Here is a 13,548-nt window from a genome sequence, read left to right as displayed (position 1 = left end):
AGACAAGACGTTAAATAAAATAATATTTTTTGCAGTATACATATAATATTTACTATATAAATGTGGAGTCCCTGGGTGTGCAAACAGCTAACGCACTCAGCTGCTAACCAAAAGTTGGAGGTTAAAGTTTACCCAGAGGCACCTTGGAAGAACGGCTCCTGAAAAATCAGCCATCGAAAGCCCTATGAAACACTGTTCTACTGTAACACACAGGGGGTATCTTTATGAACAGTCATGAACTTGAGTGTTAATGTGCAATATAACTAATTTAACACTCATAATAAACCAACAAATATACACTATTATTATTCCCATTTTTCTATTTTTATTTGATGGTACTGAAGTACAGAAGGGTTAAAAAACTTTCCCAAGATTACATAGCTTGTAAGTTAATTATCCCCAAAGTATATTGTAGCAAAAACGAGTATGCTACTAATTCAATAATTGACCACCCCCATTCTCTAAATATTCACTGACCAGCTCAATAAGTAAAACATCAAGAAAAGAAGAGTCTGAATATTTCTAACACCTCTATTAACTACAACATTTCTGAAGGGATATTATTATTAACAAGTATGAGGTAGGAAGATTTTGCAAGCATTGTACTTATTTTACTATACATAGCACTGTGCTTATTTGGCAAAAATGTCTAAATGAAAATAATATGGAGGTGTTTATATAAGCTTATTTTAAAGAGTTCATTAAGAAGTACTTATAGGGACTTCTGACCAACATGGCACCATAGAGAGAAGCAACGCACCGTCCCCTCACAGCAAAGACCCAAAAAACTAAGTAAAACAGAGCCAAATGTCACTCCTGGAACTTGAAGTGTCAAATGAAGAGATAAAGAGCTCAGCCAAGCACTGAATGAAATAGGAAACCTACAGAGGCACAGAGCAAGGACAGATACATGCAGAGGTTCCCTATCAGCTAACACAGCACGGATCCACCACTTGGACTCCTGTTGGAGCTCAACAGAGAGGGAGCAGAGGAAAGCACCTTCATGAAGCTCCCAGCAGGAGACAGAGCGGCAGGTGACCAGCGATATATGCTTTCCCACCTCCTATCCTCTCCCCTCTGCTCTACCTCCATGCTTCCTGGGTGACAGCTGTGGCTCCACCACCCAGGAAGTGCAGGGTCCATGGCACTTTGATTCACTCCACTCACATTGTTGATTGGTGGACAGGGAGTACAGGAAAGCAGCTTCACAAAGTTCCCAGCAGGAGACAGAGCACCTGGTAACCAGAGATATATGCCTTCCTAACACCACCCTTCTTCTCCCTGTCCAAGTCTGTTCTGTTTCCCACCTGCCTCAATCTCTTGGCCTGGAGGCAACTGCTTCCACCTTGGGCCTCTTGGATTCACCCCACCCACAATGGCTAGCTACTTGAGTGCCATTTGTCTATAGCTGATGTTGCTTTTTTCCATTTCTTTTTGTTTCTTCCGTGCCTTCCACCACCTCCCCCCTTGCTCTTGAATACCTGGCTCCATGTGCAATCTTTGCTTCCTTTTGAAAGGCTGTGAAGTGCTGCTTGACAGGGGAAGCACTCCCCCAGCCCAAGACACCATGCTGGTGAGATTTCCAGGACTTTTTCTTTTTTGATTTGTTTTGTTCTGTTCTGTTTTGTTTGTTTGTTTTCTCTTTCTTTTCGTAGCTTAGGAGCTCCATCTGGTTGGGTTGCACTGCATGGATTAAGAGCCACTTCTGCAGTCAATGGGATACCTGGGGGCATTTCTTTTTTTTCTTTTCTCTTTCTCTTCTTTCCTTTCTGTCTTTCTTCATTTCTCAGTTCTACTCTTTCTATATATACTTTCTTTTCCTGTCTTCTGAATACCTGGCACCATGTGACATCAATGACAACTCTAGCCAGGCTATACTGCACAGCCTGGGAGCTACTGCCTGGTCTTTGCAGCCAACGAGTGGCACCTCTGGGGGCTTTTCTTTTCAAATTTTTGTCTAGTTACTTTATTTTCTTTTTCCCATTTTTATTTTTTTTCTTTTGTTTTTCTCCATTTCTTGGTTTCTCAAGCCTCCACTCCAACAGCAAGCTCCCTTAGCACTCTTATTTTGTTTCTTTGCTTTTGGCTCCTGTTTCTCTCTCTGATCTCTCCTCTTTCCCATACTCATATTAGTACCACATATCACAAACTCCCCTCTCCTTCCTCCCTACCTGCACCATGCATTGAACATCACACCCCAATCAGTACAGGCACAGTCTACCAGAACCTGCCCAGCACTGATTCCCACCCACCCTGTCAGCCCTAATATGTGCCACAAACAACCCATCCCAGGCCCTCCCCTTCAGTTGGACCTGACCTGCTGCACCATAGCTGAGCGACTGGACCTTCCCATTGGACAAGGAGGTGAAAAGTATCATGACCACAATAAAGAAGGCACAGCCCATCTGCCCAGGCATAACTAAATAAAACAAAAAAGCAGGATGAAACAAACAGATCTACAACAAATAAATGAAGAGAATAACTACTGAATGTCCCAAAGACAGCAGAAAATATCAAAGCAAAACAAAACAAAAAAGGACAGATGGTTCCTGTGGGCATCCAAAATAAAACACCAGATGACCTTCCAATAGAAGAAAAGGCACTAGAACTACCTGACAGGGAATTCAAATATCTAATATTCAGAGCTATCCAAGAGCTCAAGCAAAAAGCAGACAAAAATGAGGAAAAAATAGACAAATTAATGGAAAAGGCAGAAAAATTCATGGAAAATACAGACAAAAAATGGAAGAATTCAGGAAAATAATACAGGAACAAAATGCCAAACTAAATTCACAGCCAGAAATCATACAAAAACAATTAGAAATCCAAAAGATGAACAAGATTTCAGAAATGAGCAGTATCATAGAAGGGCTGAGAAGCAGGTTTGTAATGATGGAAGACAGGATCAGCAAAATTGAAAACAAACACTTGAGTTCCACTCTGAGCAAAAATCAGAAAAAAAGATGAAAAAAAATGAAGAAACCCTGAGAATTTTGTGGAATACAATCAAAAGCAAAAATTTGCAAGTGATTGGAGTTCTGGAATAGGGGAAGAAAATGGAAAGCACAGAGAGTATCATTGTAGATTTGCTGACAGAAAACTTCCCTAATATGATGAAAGATGAAACGCTGACCACCCAAGAAGCTCAATAGACCCCCAAAGAAAATCACCATGGCATATCATAATCTCACTTGCTAAAAGCAAAGGAGAAGACAAAATCCTGAGAGCACCTTGAGAAAAACAAAAAGTCATGTACAGAGGAGAAAAATTAAGACTAAATTCTGATTATTTGGCAGAAACCGTGCAAGCAAGAAGGCAATAGGATGACGTATACAAAACACTGAAAGAATAATTGCCAACCCAAAATAGTAGATCCTGCAAAACTCTCATTCAAATTTGACGATGAAATTAGGGTATTTGCAGATAAACAGAAATTAAGGGAAAATATAAAAACCAAACCTACAAGAATTATTGAAGGGAGTCCTTTGGTCTGAGAACAAACTACATCAGACCACAGCCTGAACCTAGGATGCAAGATTGTGCCAGCCAGATACCAACCTAAGAAATTAACTTTCAAGGACTATCCAAAACCAAAAGAAATACAATAGGGAACCAGAGAGGTTAATCTGGAAATGACAAAAATGTCAGAACAATAAAATAAATGTCAGAACAATAAAATAAATGGTGTAGATATAGAACTTTCTAATGGTGAGGAAGGCAAGGCCATATCAAGTAGCATAAGACTGGTTGAAACCTAGGGAGATAAAGGTAAATTTCAAGGTAACCACAAAGAAATTTAAAAAACCTACTCATCAAAATAAGGAAGAGAAACATAAAGTCTCAAAAACAAAACATACAAAAACAAAAGAAGTGAAAAAGAAATCCACATACAAAAGGAATTCAGCACAGAAAAGTAAAGAGGAACAAAGAAAATGTCAGCACCAGAAAAAAAAAAAAGCACTACAAAATCACAGCAATTAACTCAAATCTATTAATAATTACACTGAATATAAAATGCCTAAATGGAGCCATAAAGAGAGTGACAGAATGGATAAAAAAAAGAGGATCCATCAATATGCTGGCTACAAGAGACACACCTTAGAAACAAGGATGTAAATTTATTAAAAATCAAAGAATGGAAAAAAAAATACCAAGCAAATAGCTACCAAAGAAAAGCATGAGTGGCAATACTAATCTCAGGAAAAAAATAGACTTTAAAACAAAATCCACCATAAAAGACAAAGAAGGGACAATCGAACATGAAAACTTAACTATAATAAGCATGTATGCACCCCAAAGACAGGACTCCAAAATACATAAAACAAAATCTAATAGCACTGAAAAGAAAAATTGACAGTTTCACAAAAATAGTAGGAGACTTTAACACACCACTCTCGGTACAGGACAGAACATCTAGAAAGAAACTCAACAAAAATACAGAAGAGCTAAAGGTACAATCAGCCAACTTGACGTCATAGACATATATAGAACACACTACCCAACTACTACAAAGTATACATTCTTTTCCAAAGCACATGGAATGTTCTCCAGAATAGACCACATCTTAGGCCACAGAACAACCATCAACAAAATCCAAAACATTGAAATAATTACAAAGTATCTTCTCTGACCACAACATCATCAAAGTAGAAATTAACAGCAAGAAGAGCAAAGAAAAAAACGATTACACTAAAACTGAATAACACCTTGATTAAAAACCACTGGGTAATAGAAGAACTCAGAGATGGAAACAAAAAGCTCCTAGAATCAAACGGGAATGAAAAAACATCATACCAATGCCTTTGGGACACAGCAAAGGCAGAAATCAGAGGTCAATTTGTAGCACTAGATGCACACATCAAAAAAGAAGATAGGGACAAAATCAAAACATTAGTTACACAACTTGAACAAATAAGAAAGAGAACAGCAAAAGAAGCCCACAGACACCAGAAGAAAGGAAATAATAAAGATGAGAGCAGAAATAAATGAAATAGAAAATAGAAAAACCATAGGAAGAATCAACAAAACCAAAAGTTGGTTCTTTGAAAGGATCAACAAAATCCACAAACCACTGGCCAACTTGAGAAAAGAAAAACAGGAGAGGATGCAAATAACCCAAATAAGAAATTAAATGGGGGTTATTACAACAAACCTAGCTGAAATAAAAAGGATTATAACAGAGTATTATGAAAAACTATACTCCAACAAATTGAAAATCTAGAGGAAATGGACAAATTTCTAGAAACATACTACCTACCCAAACTAACACAAAATGAGGTTGAAAATCTGAACAGACCCATAGCAAGAGAAGAGTTTGAAAAGGTAAAAAAAAAAAAGGCCCAACAACAACAGCAACAAAAAGCCCTGGCCAAGATGGTTTCACTGGAGAATTCTACCAAACATTCAGAGAGGAGCTTACACTAGTACTACTCAAACTATTTCAGAACGTAGAAAAGGAAGCAATACTCCTGAATTCATTTTGTGAAGCCAGCATAACCCTGATACCAAAACCAGGCAAAGACACCAGAAAAAAAGAAAATTACAGACCAATATCTCTCATGAATATAGATCTAAAAATTCTCAACAAAATTCTAGCCAATAGAATTCAGCATCATATCAAAAAATAAGATACCATGACCAAATAGGATTCATAGCAGGTATGCAAGGATGGTTCAACATTAGAAAAACAATCAATGTAATCCACCCCATAAATAAAAGGAAGGAAAAGAATCACACAATCATCTCAATCAACAGAGAAAAGGCTTTCAACAAAGTCAAACACCCATTCCTGACAAAAAACTCTCAATAAAATAGGTACAGAAGGGAAACTTCTCAACACAGAAAAGGGCACCTATGCAAAACCAATGGCCAACATCATTCTTAATGGAGAGGTGCTGAAAACATTCCCTTTGAGAAAAGGAACAAGACAAGGATGTCTTTTATCACCACTCCTATTTTACATTGAGTTGGAAGTCCTAGCTAGAGCAATAAGGCAAGAAAAAGAAATAAAAGACACCCAAATAGGTAATGAAAAAGTTAAACTGTCGCTATTTACAGATAATATGATACTATACATAGAAAACCCACAAGACTCCACGAGAACACTACTGAAACTAATAGAAAGATTCAGCAGATTAGCAGGATACAAGATAAACATACAAAAATCAGTAGGATTCCTAGACACCAATAGAGAGAATGATAAAAAGGAAATCAAGAAAACAATACCATTTGTAATGGCCCATAAAAAAATAAAATACTTAGGAATAAATCTAACCAGTGATGTAAAAGACCTATATGAAGAAAACTACAAAACACTAATGCAAGAAACCAAACGAGACATACATAAATGGAAAAATATACCATGCTCATGGATGGTAGACTCAATGTTGTGAAAATGACAAATCTATCTAAAGCAATTTACAAATACAATGCAATCCCGACCCAAATACCAACAGCATTCTTCAAAGAGGTGGAAAAACTTATCATTAACTTTACGTGGAAAGGGAAGAAGCCCTGGATAAGTAAAGCAGTACTGAAGAAGAAGAATAAAGTAGGAGGACTCGCACTACCTGATCTCACAACCTACTATTCAGCTGTGGTAGTCAAAACATCCTGGTACTGGTTCAAAGACAGATACATTGGCTAATGGAGCAGAATTGAGAACCCAGGTGTAAATCCGTCCACCTCTGGTCACCTGATCTTTACCAAGGGCCCAAAGTCCATCAAATGGGGAAAAGAGATCTTTTAATAAATGATGCTGGCAGAACTGGAGGAGATCCATCTGGAAAAAAATGAAACAGGACCCATACTTCACACCATATACAAAAGTTAATTCAAAATGGATCAAAGACCTAAATATAAAGCCCCAAACTATGAAGTTCATAGAAGGAAAAATAGGATTAACACTACGGGCCCTAATACACGGCATTAACAAGATACAAATCACTACCAACAACACACAAACTCCAGAAAATAAGATAGATAACTGGGATCTTCTAAAAATGAAACAATTAGGCTCATCAAAAGACTTCACCAAAAGAGTAAAAAGAGAACGCAAAGGCTGGGGAAAATATTTTGGCTATTACAAATGAGACAAAGGTCTAATCTGTAAAATCTACAAGAAAATCCTATACCTCTACAGCAAAAAGACAAATAATCCAATTAAAAATGGGCAAAGGAAAGAAACAAACACTTCACCATAGAAGTCATTCAAGCAGCCAACAGACACATGAGGAAATGCTTGTGATCACTAGCCTTCAGAGAAATGCAAATCAAAACCACAGTCAGATACCATCTCACCACAGCATTGCTTGTGCAAATCAATGAAACAGGAAATAACAAATTGTTGGAGAGGCTGTGGGGAGATTGAAACTCTTATACACTGCTGGTAGGAATGCAAAATGATACAATCATTTTGGAAAACAATATGGCCCTTCCTTAGGAAGCTATAAATAGAAATACCATATAACCTAGCAAGCCCACCCCTAGGAATATAAACCAAAAAAGAAAAGAAAAACCCAGTGCCATTGAGTCGAATCTGACTTATAGTGACCCTACAGGACAGAGTAGAACTCCCCCATAGAGTTTCCAAGGAGTGCCTGGGGGATTCGAACTGCCAATCCTTTGGCTAGCAGCCGTAGCACTTAACCACTAAGCCACCAGGGTTTCCCCTAGGAATATAGCCTAGACAAATAAGAGCCATCGCGCGAATAGACTTATGTACACCCATGTTCATGGCAGCACTGTTCACAAGAGCAAAAAATGGAAACAACCTAGATGCCCATCAACAAATGAATGGATAAACAAACTATGGTACATACACACAATGGAGTATTACACAATGATAAAGAACAACAATGAGTCTGAGAAGCATCTCATAAAATGGGTGCATCTGGAGGGCATTATGCTGAATGAAATAAATCAATCACGAAAGGACAAATATTGTGTGAGACCACTACTGTAAAAGCCCATGAAGAGGTTTACACACAAAATGAAGCCATCTTTGATGGGTACGAGGGAGGGGAAGGGTGGGGTTGGGAAACTAGACAATAGATAACTGTGGTGAAACGTAAGACAGTACACAATACTGGGGAAGCTAGCACAACTTGTACAAGGCAAGCCCATGGAAACTCCATAGATACATCCATACCCTCTGCGGGACCAAATTGCTGGGCTGAGGGCTGTGGGGACTATGGTCTCTGGGAACATCTAGCTCAATTGGTGTAACATAGTTTATAAAGAAAATGTCCTATATTCTACTGTGGTGAGTGCAGTCTGGGATCTTAAAATCTTGTGAGCGGCCATCTAGGATACTCTACTGGCTTCAGGAAGAATGAAGAAAACTAAAGATACAAGGGAAAGATTAGTCCTAAGGACTAATGGACCACACCTACCACAGCCTCCATTAGACTGAGTCCAGTACAGCCAGATGGTGCCCAGCTACCACCAATGACTGCTCTGATAGGGATCACAATAGAAGGTCCTGGACAGAGCTGGAGAAAAATGTAGAACAAAATTCTGACTTACAAAGAAAGACCAGGCTTGCTGGCCTGACAGACTGGAGAAATACAGGGAGTATGGCCCCCAGACATCCTAACAGCTCAGTAATTCAGCCAAAGGTGGACAAGCCTATAAAACAAAGTGAGACTAAAGAGGCACGCCAGCCCTGGGGAAAGGACTAGAAGGCAGGAGGAGACAGGAAAGCTGGTAATAGGGAACCTAACATTGAGAAGAGAGAATGTTGACATGTCATGGCTTAGTTAACCAATGTCAACCAATGTACTAACTGTTTAATGAGAAACTAATTTGTTCTGTAAACTTTCATCTAAAGTACAATAATAATAATATTTATATAATAAAATTCCTTTTAAAAAGATAGTGACACTGTACATATGGTCAAATGTCTGAAGCATGACCACTTCAATAAAAGGCATTTTATTCTCAGGAGTCAGGAGAAGAATGTTACCCTATCATTTATCGGGCAGTTCTAAAGGTCCTTGAGTCAGAAGTAGGAAACAGAATATATACAGGAGTTGGAAATGTACAAAGGGGTAATTCTAGTGTTCAAAGAACAAATTTATTTCCTTGAATAAATTACAAATATACAATCTAGTTTTAAATGCAAATTAAAATTGTGTCAATAACAATATGTGCTTGCTGTTATGTTTTGCTTTTTTTTTTTTTTCTCACAGCATGTCACTTAAATCAGGTGTAGTAAAAGGGCACTAAAGAGCAAGGGTTGATCAATGAGAGTAACTGAGTTGATTTGCAATAATGACAAACATCAGTCACAAAAAAGAAAAAAAAAAAGTTTGTTATCCATACAAAATCTAGGAAAAGAATGGCAAATAGTTTTGCCCTTTTCAAAACTAGAGGAATTGCTTACTATAACCTTCAAGGTAATAATAAATGTACATTTTGTATTGCATTAATACCTTTAAATTTAATTAGATACCTACCATTAGAAAATGTAATTTGGCTGTATACCAGATCTTAGTTTCATTAAATGCTTATAATAAAGTAAAAAAAAAAAAATGTAAAATAAACAAAAAAACTACTTCTCCTGTATATGCTATTGGTAACAGAGAACAAATTTCTATCCTTAAACTAAGGTGTGTATGACATTTTTCAAAGTTAACTTAAATTTGCACCAGAATTATGGTAACCATACTATTCAATGTCCAAAAAAAGGTTTTGAAAATGGGGGTGGGGGCTAAAATAATTAAAAGTATATGATGCTTCAATAAATTCTGAAATGTTTACTTGACTAGCACAAAAGGATCTAAAAAAAAAAAAAAAGATGGCTCTTGTCATTCGTCTTACATCAATGTCCATGATAGCTGCCACTGAAATTTCATTGTTTAGGACCTACATTGCCCCTTTCAGGTACAGTTGCTCTCCTGTCTCCAAGTCATTGTAAAGTTTGTGAAGACCATAGAAAAGATGTTTATCCTTGTTTGAGAGCTCTATAGGTCATTTGCAGTCATTGTATTTGAGTCTCTATTCCTCTTAATTACTATCATTAAGTTTTTCATGAGCCTCTTCTGTGAGTCTTTATTTGTTGGATAAAGAAGCTAGAACATTTCCCAGCCTGAAAGAAAAAAACAAAAAACTTTCCCTTCCCCTTTGTAGATCTTAAATAAGTGTTTGCTCACTTTTTCCTCTCTGAGCACCTAATATAATATCTGCATACAGTCCAGGCTTTTATTAAGAAGAAGAAGGAGGAGTAGAAGGAGGAAAAAAATATCAGGGCAAACCACTGAGTTAACATAGCATTTATTTTCTAACATTAATATTCCAATTTGCCACTTATTTAAAATTGATTTCTAAGGTACCCAAAAACAAATCATACAGAAAGGTGGGATTTTTTTTCTGGAAGATTTTAGAAATTAGTAACTACATGAATATTGAGCCAGGAGCCGTGGTGGCACAGTGGTTAAGTGCAGGGCTGCTAACCAATAGGTGGATAATTTGAACTCACCCAGTGGCTCCACAGGTCAGAAGACTAGTAATCTGATCCCATAAAGATTAAAACCTAGAAAACCCTACAGGGCAGTTCTACTCTGTCATACAGGGTCAATACGAGTTGGAATTGACTCACCAGCACAGAACAGCAACAATAACAACAACATGGATATTGAAATTTGATTAGAAACATTTACTTCCCTTTTGTAAAACAAAATAATTGTTTCTATTAAATAAATCAGTCCCTAGATGGTGAAAACCATCCAAATTCAACTACCAGCCGAACGGTTGATGGTTCGAATTCACCCAGATGTGCCTCAGAAGTCAGGCTTGGTGATCTGTTTCTGAAAGGCACAGACTTGAAAAACCTGTGGAGCAATTCTAGTCTGTGCACATGGAATCACTATGAATTGGAATAGACTTGACGGTAACTAACAATAAAAACATTAAAGAAAAGCCACCCGAGAAAAAATAAGAGGGACAGATGTTTGGTTGCCATCCAAAAATGAGTTTTTTTTTTTTAATTTTTAGGAGATAATCTGGTTTTTTAAAAAGAAAGGAGAGTAAAATGACTTTAGTTAGAAAAGTCTCCTCAAAAGTCTTCAGACTATACCCTCTACTTGATTAACTTTTCATTTTTCAAAGAAAAAAATGTATCCTGATATGACAGATATATATCAAAATCAGGGAGTACTTTAAAATATGTTTTAAAATAAAAAAAATTTAATGGTATGATTAGAAACTTTAAATAGAATTGAAAGATGACCTTTAAAGATAATCAACTAAATATGAATATTAATGACATAACTATTAATAAAAATTACTATATTTTTTGCATTTTAATATTAAAATAAATAAATAATAAAAATACAGTGTCAGCCAAAGACACAAGGAAAATATTAGTCCAAAGGAATAATGGGCCACATTTTTTTTTTTTTTTGAACCACAGCCTCCACCAGCTGGAGCCCAGAACTAGATGGTGCCTGGCTACCACCACTGACAAGGATCAAAATAGAGGGTTCCAGACAGCGTGGGAGAAAAATGTAGAACAAAATTCCAATTCACAAAAAAAAAGACCAGACTTATTGGTCCAACAGAAACCGGAGAAATCCCTGAGACTATGACCCCCGAATACCCTGCTAATTCAGAACTGAAGCTACTCTCAAAGTCCACCATTCAGTCAAAGATTACACAGGCCTATAAAACAAACAAAAACACACCTGAGGTAAGTGCTTCTTAGTACAATCAAGTATATGAGACCAAATTGGCAACACCCGTCTAAAAGCAAAGACAAGAAGGTAAGAAGTGACAGAAAAATTGAATGGATATGGAGAACCTAGGATGTAAAGGGAAAGGGGGAGAGTGCTAACATATTTCGAGGATTGCTACCAATGTCACAAAGCAATTTATGCATACATTTTTAAATAAGAAACTAATTTGCACTGTATTTTTACCTAAAACACAATAAAATTAAAAAAAAATACAGTATGAGCAATTCATCTTAATAAAAATATGCAGAATAATTATAAATTTTATTAGGCAAACTAAGATAATTTAAAGGCGACATCAGAAAAAACTAATAAAATTATTTTAACCATGAAATTTAAAAAGAAAAAAATTTCAGTAAAACTTATAAAATTCTATATACATATATATGTATGTGTGTGTGTGTGTGTCTATATATAAAACCCCCCAAGTGTCTGTCAGTTTGTCGTACTGTGGGGGCTTGTGTGTTGCTGTGATGCTGGAAGCTATACCACTGATATTCAGATACCAGCAGGGTCACCCATGGAGGACAGGTTTCAGCTGAGCTTCCAGACTCAGACAGACTAAGAAGAAGGACCCGGCAATCTACTTCTGAAAATCATTAGCCAGTGAAAACCTTATGAATAGCAATGGAACATTGTCTGATATAGTGCTAGAAGATGAGCTCCCCAGGTTGGAAGGCACTCAAAAGATGACTGGGGAAGAGTTGCCTCCTCAAAGTACAGTTGACCTTAATGACATGGATGGAGTAAAGCTTTCGGGACGTTCATTTGCTGATGTGGCACGACTCAAAATAAGTAGAAACAGCTGTAAACATCCAGTAATAATCGGAACCTGGAGTGTACGAAGTTTGAATCTAGGAAAATTGGAAATCATCAAAAATGAAATGGAACACATAAACAGATATCCTAGGCATTAGTGAGCTGAAATGGACTGGTATTGGCCATTTTGAATCAGACAATCATATAGTCTACTATGCTGGGAATGACAACTTGAAGAGGAATGGTGTTGCATTCATCATCAAAAAGAATGTTTCAAGGTCTATCCTGAAGTACAAAGCTGTAAGTGATAGGATAATATCCATACACCTACAAGGAAGATCAGTTAATACGGCTATTATTAAAATTTACTCACCAACCCCTAGGGCCAAAGATGAAGAAATAGAAGATTTTTATCAGCTGTTGCAGTCTGAAATTGATCGAACATGCAATCAAGATGCATTGATAATTACTGGCGTTTAGAATGCGAAAGTTGGAAACAAAGAAGGATCAGTAGTTGGAAAATATGGCCTTGGTGATAGAAACAATGCCAGAGACTGAATGATAGAATTTTGCAAGACCAACGGCTTCTTCATTGCAAATACCTTCTTTCACCAACATAAACAGTGACTATACACATACACATGGACCTCACCAGATGGAAAAGACAGAAATCAAATTGACTACATCTGTGGAAAGAGATGATGGAAAAGCTCAACATCATCAGTCAGAACATGGCCAGGGACCGACTGTGGAACAGACCATCATTGCTCATATGCAAGTTCAAGATGAAACTGAAGAAAATCAGAGCAAGTCCAACAAAACCAAAGACCTTTAGTATATCCCACCTGAATTTAGAGACCACCTCCAGAATAGATTTGACGCATTGAACGCTAGTGACTGCAGACCAGATGAGTTGTGGAATGACATCAAGGACATCATCCATGAAGAAAGCAAGAGGTCACTGAAAAGACAGGAAAGAAAGAAAAGATCAAGATGATGTCAGAGAAGACTCTGAAACTTGTTCTTGAGCATCGAGCAGCTAAAGCAAAAGAATTGA

Source organism: Loxodonta africana, chromosome 6 (genome assembly GCF_030014295.1).
Source record: "Loxodonta africana isolate mLoxAfr1 chromosome 6, mLoxAfr1.hap2, whole genome shotgun sequence".
In the NCBI taxonomy this organism is placed as follows: Eukaryota; Metazoa; Chordata; class Mammalia; order Proboscidea; family Elephantidae; genus Loxodonta; species Loxodonta africana.
Note: the sequence above shows the minus strand (reverse complement) of the source record.